The sequence below is a fragment of the Pogona vitticeps genome, chromosome 8 (genome assembly GCF_051106095.1).
Source record: "Pogona vitticeps strain Pit_001003342236 chromosome 8, PviZW2.1, whole genome shotgun sequence".
NCBI lineage: Eukaryota > Metazoa > Chordata > Lepidosauria > Squamata > Agamidae > Pogona > Pogona vitticeps.
The window spans coordinates 4033331-4041155 of NC_135790.1; the positions used below are offsets into that span (position 1 = coordinate 4033331).

At 47.9% G+C, this 7825-nt stretch overlaps 1 protein-coding gene across 1 annotated transcript in view; it reads right to left on the reverse strand.

The window, feature by feature from the left end:
• PLEKHA2 (pleckstrin homology domain containing A2) overlaps nucleotides 1-6143 on the reverse strand; it is a 52787-nt gene extending 46644 nt beyond the window's left edge. Inside the window, exon 1 of the mRNA XM_072978953.2 lies at nucleotides 6004-6143. The gene's annotated coding sequence lies outside the window, so the exon portion shown is untranslated. The remainder of the gene's footprint in view (nucleotides 1-6003) is intronic.
• Between the last annotated feature and the right edge of the window lie 1682 nt (nucleotides 6144-7825).

Here is a 7825-nt window from a genome sequence, read left to right on the forward strand (position 1 = left end):
GTTTCAGAAAATAATAGGGCTGGAGGTGGAGTACAGGATGTGGGGGATTACTGTTAGCATTCTTCTGTTGAATCAAAAGACACAAGCTAGGCTGAACCCGGTCACCTCTCTTTTAAGGCTGCTATCCGGCACCCACAGTGACCCTCTTCTCCACTACATAAAGGGTCCTTGGCATTAATCCCATAGCAAAGCCCATACAGTATATGACCCACGCCCAATCACATATCACCCCAGGGAGGCCAAGAAACACACAGAAACTATTATGCATGTATTATGTGCCATCAAGTCGATTGCAATTTACGGCGATCCTTTGCTGGGTTTTCCAGGTAGAGAATACTCAGAAGTGCATTACCCTTCCCTTCCACTAGGGGCACCCTGGGACTGTGTGCAGCTTGCCCAAGGCCACCCAGGCTGGCTCTTCTCCCAGGAGACACAGTGGGGGACTTGGAACTCCCAACGTCGGGCTCCACAGCCAGGTCCCGAAACCATTGAGCTATCCAGTCAGCTGTTACTGGAGAAGAAAACAATGCTTTGCATGCACCCAGAGCAAGAAAAATCCCACCACCAAGAGTGTAAGGCAGCCTTTTCCAGCATGGGAGCATCTCATGTACAATTCCCATCATCCCCAACTATTTGCCTGGGCTGATGGGAACTGGAGTTCAAACCATCTGGAGGAGAGCAGCAAAAAAAAAAAAAATCAGAATAAAGCCTTTTGCATCCATCAGTTGTGTGCAATATAGGTCTCTGACTGCAGAGGTTGGGAGTTTGATTCCCCCATGGTGCTGGACTTGACGGTCTATAGGGCCCCTTCCAGCTGTGCAGTCCAAAGGTTATTATGGCTAATCGTTATGCTGCCTGCATGATTCCAAGGGCTGCCTTCCAAAATAAAAGGAAGTACAATAACAGTGTCAAACTCCAGGTCTTAATCCCCTTCCTCCACTCACTGGGCAACCTCGAGCCAGCCCCTTCTTTCTCACTCCCTAATCGAGTGGAAGATAAGTTTCAAGGTATGACTGTTCTATTTTGGTGCTATCAGCCTGCAATGAGAAACAAAACTTCCAGATACGGAGCAACAGCCAAAGGAAAGTAGATACGAAGCATGCGAGGAAATATATTTTTAATGAGCAGAAAAAAATCAGCCGCAGTGCTTTTTTGAAGAATTAATACCTCGAATGTATTTTTTTAAAAAAATAATTTACTTTTTCTTCCTCTAAAAGTACACATGCTGGCTGGATAACTCATGTTTTAGACCCAGAGGTTGGCAGTTTGATTCCCCCTCGGTGCCTCTTGGGAGGTGAGCCAGCTTGTGTGGCGCCGGGAAAGCTGCACAGTCCCAGGGCACCCCCAGAAGGAGGGAATCATAGAAGAACGGTGTTGGAAGGGGCCTCAAAGGCCATCCAGTCCAACCCCTTGTTCAAGGCAAGCATCCAAATCAAAGCAGATCTGATAGAGGGTGGTCCAAGTTCCTCCTGAAGGCCTCCAGGGTTGGAGCGCTCCCCACCTCCCAGGGAACGGTAAACCTAGAAAACCCTGGGAAGCGCCACCAACTCACCATAAGTCAGAATTGATTTGATGGCTTGCAATATTATTATTAAATGTACACACATAATTCATCCATCTACAATTTTTGTTATTGGGAGGAAACCTCCCATCAGTTCTAATGCAAGAAACTTAACCCAAGTGCAAAGGCAGGCATGTGGGGGGTGGGGGGGCTGATCCTGCCTGATATGCTGGAGCATGGATATACATGGGATTGATCAGCTCCCTCCACCCCTTCCTAATGCAGACTGGATGCATTTTGCTTTGCCATACAACAAATGTATCCATCTAGGGTTTGTTTTTTGTTTTTTTAGGTAAAGGGTGTATTAAAATCAATGGGATTGCCAATGCAACCGCTGATCCAGAAAGCCTGATCCCTATTAGGGAGCCAATGCGGAAGAGGAAGGGGTCTTTAACCATTAGCCCTCCTGCTACAGTACCCATCCAAGAAGCCACAATTCCATTACCAAAAATACGCTTTCATTCAAATGAATTATTGTGTGGCAATACAGGGCGCCAAAAGGACTGCCTCAGTTAAACTATCCTACTTCAGGATGTCACAAGAAGACGAGGCTCACAAGAAACGACAACAGAGCTAGGAGAAGTGGGTGGCGGTAGGAAAAGAGGAAGACTTGACATGAGATGGATTGATTCAATACAAGAAGCCACTGCTTTGCGTTTACATGCTTGCAGAAAAGTGAAGGTAGGAACGCCCTGTGGGCGGTATGGTTTGCGCCAGCAAAGATATTGCCCGATCGCCAGTCAATGGAGTGAACCAGCTTGTCCCCCACAGTGGACTAAATTAATGAATGAATGAATTTCCATTTTTATACTGTCCCATTAACGGCCGTGTATTCAGCCTACAGTATTTGCAGCCTCGAGAAAGCAGGGTTATTAACTGAATATAAACAGTTTAGGGGTACTCAGAAGGTGAGAAATGACTGTGTCTCATCATGACAAGGGGCTTTGCCAAGAGCGAGCTTCCTTAAAGGACCCCTTCCATCCTTGTGGGCCAAGCCCCCCCAAAAGTAAAAGAATTAGGGGGCACAGAATGAAATAATTACTGCTGAAAAAGCTCTGCATAGTGTGCTTAACAGTGTATACCGTAATGTGATCTTCAATACAATAAACACATTAAATGTATCTAACAAAAAGAATGCAACTGTTTCTAACTCCACCACCTTGCAACATATAGCAAAAAGTACAAAACAATGATAACTACGGAAATATAGTACACGTATCAACCAATACATATATCACACATTAGGAATCTCAGGTTGGCCGCGAAGAATCAATGGTGCATAGTATCTCAGAAGTCCCTATTGAGTTCCTGATATGCCTGAAACGGCTACAGCTGCTAGACCAAAAAAAAAAAAAAAAAAAAGGTCTAAGGCATGGATTGGGGTTGAGCTAGAAGACCATTGCACATACACTGCGTAATCCACCGAGAAAGAGCTTGCGCCAGACCACACCGCAAGTGGCCCAAAAGTTGAGCGATTTCCTCGCCTGGCTTGCCAGCCTTAGCTTGCAAATTCTACACTCTGCAAACTTCTCTGTTGCCAATTCCCTAGCTGTGTTTGTTGCTGCAACTCTTTGCTTACACGCTTCATGTCTAAGATCCTTGCTTGGAGGTTGTTTTGCCTGCATCGTTACAAAAACATTTTTTCTCAATCCGAGCACAGAGGCGCTGGAGCTGAGCGGAAGAGGGGCATCCATGAATGTAGCAGCTCCTGGGTTCAACCTCCAGGAAAGACTGGGTGGGAAAAAATCCCTTTTCTCTGAGGTTCCAAAGAGCCTCTGCCAATCTCTATTATGTTCAACAAGTTCAGATGATGGGGTCCCCCTCTTTCACTCAAGCATGCACTGGGGGGGATTCTTTTCTCATACGTTCACCCAGCAGTAAAGCTTCTATTGCAACCCACCCTGGTTCGACCCGTAGCGAAAGGCTCACCCTTGACCTAGCAGCTGAAATCTGATGGTGAATTCAGAGCTAGATAGAGCAGAGCTTGGAAATACGTTCCCAGTATTCACCTGCAAACACAGCCATTTCCAAAGATCTGACACACGACATCAGACCACCATCAGCGGCGCAGCATTGACAGTGGTGGATTGGGCCTACAGAGATGCGGGTTCTAGTCTCTACTCTTGCTGCCATGTGGGGCTAAGTCACCCACCCGCCTTGACCTAACTGGCAGGGCTCTTGTGAGCATGCATGCTTTCGCTTATTCATTTATTCATTATTGGCAGCCTAACGGATCTCCCATCTTTCTTCCATGGGTTCAGAGTGGCATAGATTGCTCTTATCATTTCATCCTCACATCAGTCTTGCAAGGTTGGTCGGCTTCACAGTAACAAGGTGAGATCGGTTAACCTGTTACTGGCCCAAGGTCACCCCGTGAGAATCAAAGCCACAGCCGTTGAGCCCAGCTCTGTGAAGATACTGCTGCACTGGCAAATAATAGAAAGTGATGAGTTTAACCTATAAAGTCCTAAATGGCTTGGGCCCAAGCTATCTAAAAAACCATATCTCCCCTTATGAACCTACCCAGGAGTTAAGATAATCCAGGAAGGCCTTTCTCTCCATCCCACTGCCTTCACAGGTCCACTTGGTGGGGACACGAAAGAGGGCCTTCTCTGTGGCTGCTCCCAGACTCTGGAACTCCTTGCCACGGGAAGCTAGGTTGGCCCCATCATTCCTCTCCTTCCTCAAGCAAGCAAAGACCTTTCTCTTCAGGCAAACTTTCCCTCAGGGACTGCAGCCTGAGAGTTTTTTAAAAAAAACCTGGATTGTTGTGGTCTGTTGTTTTTAGATGTGCTTTTTTTTGGTATTGATTTTAATTACCATTTTAAATATAATATTTGCGGTCAGTCCTTTTTCAATGTTTGTATTCTCACTGTTTTTAGTGAGAAAATGTCATTTTTTTTAAAATTGAGGTAAGCCACCTGGGCTCCTTTTAAGGAGAAAGGTGGGGTAAAAAAAAGATTTAAAATTAAATAAATAAATGATAGGGGGAGGAGGGAGGATAGAAACAGGGACCTGGGCCATTACTGTTCAGCTCACTGGAAAGGCCATTTATAAGTGCAATGAAAAAAATAAGCAAAAATAATCCATGGTTGTTCTGAGGCATCAAGTCATTTCTGACTTATGGAAACCCTATGAATGAATGAATAAATGATTTCCAAAAGGTCCTGTCATGAACAGCCCAGCTCACCAAAGGCCTCAATTTACTCATTTGAGTTTCTCCTGAGTTTGAGACAGACAGACAGACAGACAGACAGACAGACAGACACACACACACACACACACACACACACACGTCTACCCCAGTTCCCCTTGCAAAGCAGTCCATAGCTATTTTCAGCTTGGCAACGTTCTGTTTTTTGGACCAAAAAATAAAATAAAAGAAGACCGCGCGGTTTTCAAAGTCTGATTCTTCTGTCTCCTTCATGGAACAAAGGCAGAGAAGGGTTGTTAAAAAAGGGAATTTTCCAGTCTCCAGCGAGAAGGCTTGCAAAACCAACTAGGAAAATCTCAGTCCCTGGTTCTTTTTTGTTTTAATCACCTTCCCCTGGCATGGGCCGATGGGGGGGGAGGGCACACAGGAAAGGGCCAGATCCACCTGCCACACCCTGATGCTACCGCACACTCGGCTCTTTATTCCTGCGCCGCCGTCGCCGCGGCTGCCGAGGCCGCACGGGGTGAGAGGGAGGGAGAGATGTCTGGGCCTGCCACTTGCCCGTGTGGGAACGCGCCCGCCAAACTCAGCTGGCATAATCTCGGAAGAGGAAAGGCACCTGATCAAGTTAGGCATCAGAACCTTTTTTACTTGTTCCAAAAAAAGAAAATTAAACAACAAAACAAAACACACAAAAAGGCAAAACACAAAGACCAACTCTCTGGAGTTTAGATGAGGTGATCACCTGGATGTCCACCGCGGTGCGCACACCTGGGAGGAAGGCGGGCGACCATCAACCCTCCAGGAGAAAATCCCTGGAACCCCGGAGGTGTCTAGACCTTGAATTTCATTTCTTTTCCTCCAAAAGGACGGAGGAGACGCAAGCGGTTCCCTCTGACCTAGACAACTCGGCCGGACAAACCCCCAAAGCGAGGCAGGCAGAAGAGGGGAGGGGGGTCTCACCGGGAACGCAAAGCCCTCCGCACATGTTCAGGGGACCTCTCGCTCTTTGTCCCGGCGCCTTCCAGGGCCAGGGGCGCCCCCGACCCTCAGCCCCAAACCAAGCAAAGGAAGGCCGAGGGACCCGCTCCGGCGCTCAGCTCCCCAAAGGAGCGTTCGTCCCCACCAGCTCCGCCACCGCCGCGTCCTGCGCTTCGAGGGCGCACGGCGGTCCCCCTTTTGCGCGCGCTCTCTCGGGGGCCCCCAACCTAGCTCGCTTCCCAGGCTCCCTCCCCCAGGCGCCCTCGCCTGTTGGGCGGCTCCAGCCGGGCCCCGATCCCGGACTCACCTCGCGGCCTCTCCTCGGGCCGGTGGCGAAGGGTGGTCCGGCGGCTGGCTTGGAACATCGCCCTCGGGGATCCTGCGGGATGGAGACCGCGCCAAGCTCGCTGCGCGCAGCGCTCCGCTCGCTCCCTCTTTTCTTTTTTTCCGGGTTCGTTACGTTTCTCCCTTAGCCCAACCCAACCCCGGATGTGAGTCCCAGCAGGGCGCGCAGAGGCAGGCAGGCAAGCTGGCTGGCTGGCTGGTTAGGCTGGGCTGGCCTCAGACGGCAGGCGCTTTAGGGTCCGCTTAAACGCTGCAGCGCCCGGTCGTAGGGACAGCTGCTCCGAGCGGCCGCGGCTCCCCCCGGGCATCCTCAGCTTTCCCAACCCACGTGCAGGGACCCGGATCAGAACCGGGGACGTTACTTTGGAAAAGTGAAAAAAAAGTAAAGTTGCTTCAGCTCGTTACGTTCCAAGAAAACGCCTCCATTGCTAGCTGCAGGTTTTAGCAGAGCGTGGGAAAGTGGTTTGTCCTATCGCAGCTCCTAACATCCCGCGCCTAGTAGTTAGTTGCCTGAGATGCTGGGAGTAAAAATAACTCCCAAAAGTAACTTTTCTGAGCTCTTGTTCCTCAAGGACGCCTTTCTTTTCCTCCTTATTCGAATATAATTAGGGGCTTTCGGTTACTTACACCATCTGGCTGGGTAGCTCAATGAGTTAGGAACCGCAGTTCGATCCCCCACTTGCGCCTCCTGGTAGTTAGGTTGAAGCTCACAGATCAGTTGTTAGTCATAGTAAGTCATGAGCTCTGTTTTCTTACATTCTATTCCTTTTGGAGTTGAGAAGACACCTGGAAAAAATAGGTCTGTGTTTCAATAATAAATAATAATTCTCATTTATAGTGACCCTTTCCAGGATTGCTCAGGCAGAGATTACTCATAAGTGCTTTACCATTCCTTTCCTCTAGGGGTGCCCTAGGACTGTGCAGCTTTCCCAAAGCCACCCAGGCTGGCTCTTCTCCCAGGAGACACACGTGGGGAATCGAACATTCCCAACCTCTGGCTCTGCAACCAGATAGCTAAACCCCTGAGCTATCCAGCCTCCTCAGCCTTGTTTTAATTAAGCATAATCATGGGGAAGCCAAACCAGTGGCCTTTGAGAGGAAACCACAGGTGCATAAGGAGGGTCGTCGGCTCGACAGACAAGAACCCAAGCAAAGAAAGAGCTTTAAGTATTTAGGAGTATTCAAGATCCTTGATTCTGCAGGATCTATCTATCTATCTATCTATCTATCTATCTATCTATCTATCTATCTATCTATCTATCTATCTATCTATCTATCTATCTATCTATCTATCTATCTATCTATCTATCTATCTATCTATCTATCTATCTATCTATCTGTCTGTCTGTCTGTCTGTCTGTCTGTCTATTACGCTTAAATGCCGCCCATCTAGACATTGTCTATTCTGGGCGGCTCACAACACGCAAAGTGAAAACAATTGATATATAATAACGATTTTGCAGCGATTTACAGCAATTAACAATACAGTAGTTCAAGATGGAGAGAGAAAAGTCAATTAAGTGGTGCCCGGAGGGAACCTGTCTAAATAACCAGGTCTTAAGTTGGTTTTTGAAAATTGAAAATTTGAAAATTCAGTTGGTTTTTGAAAAAAGGATCAGCTGCTCTTATCACACAGCACAAGAGATGACTCATTCCTGGGCAGAGCTTGGCTTTTGGAACTGCAATTTTACAGGAAAGGGGTTATTTCCAGGGGTTTGTGGTTTTGTTGTTGTTGTTTTGCATGCAGTTGAACCCAAAATGTGCTGTGGGGGGGGGAGAAATGT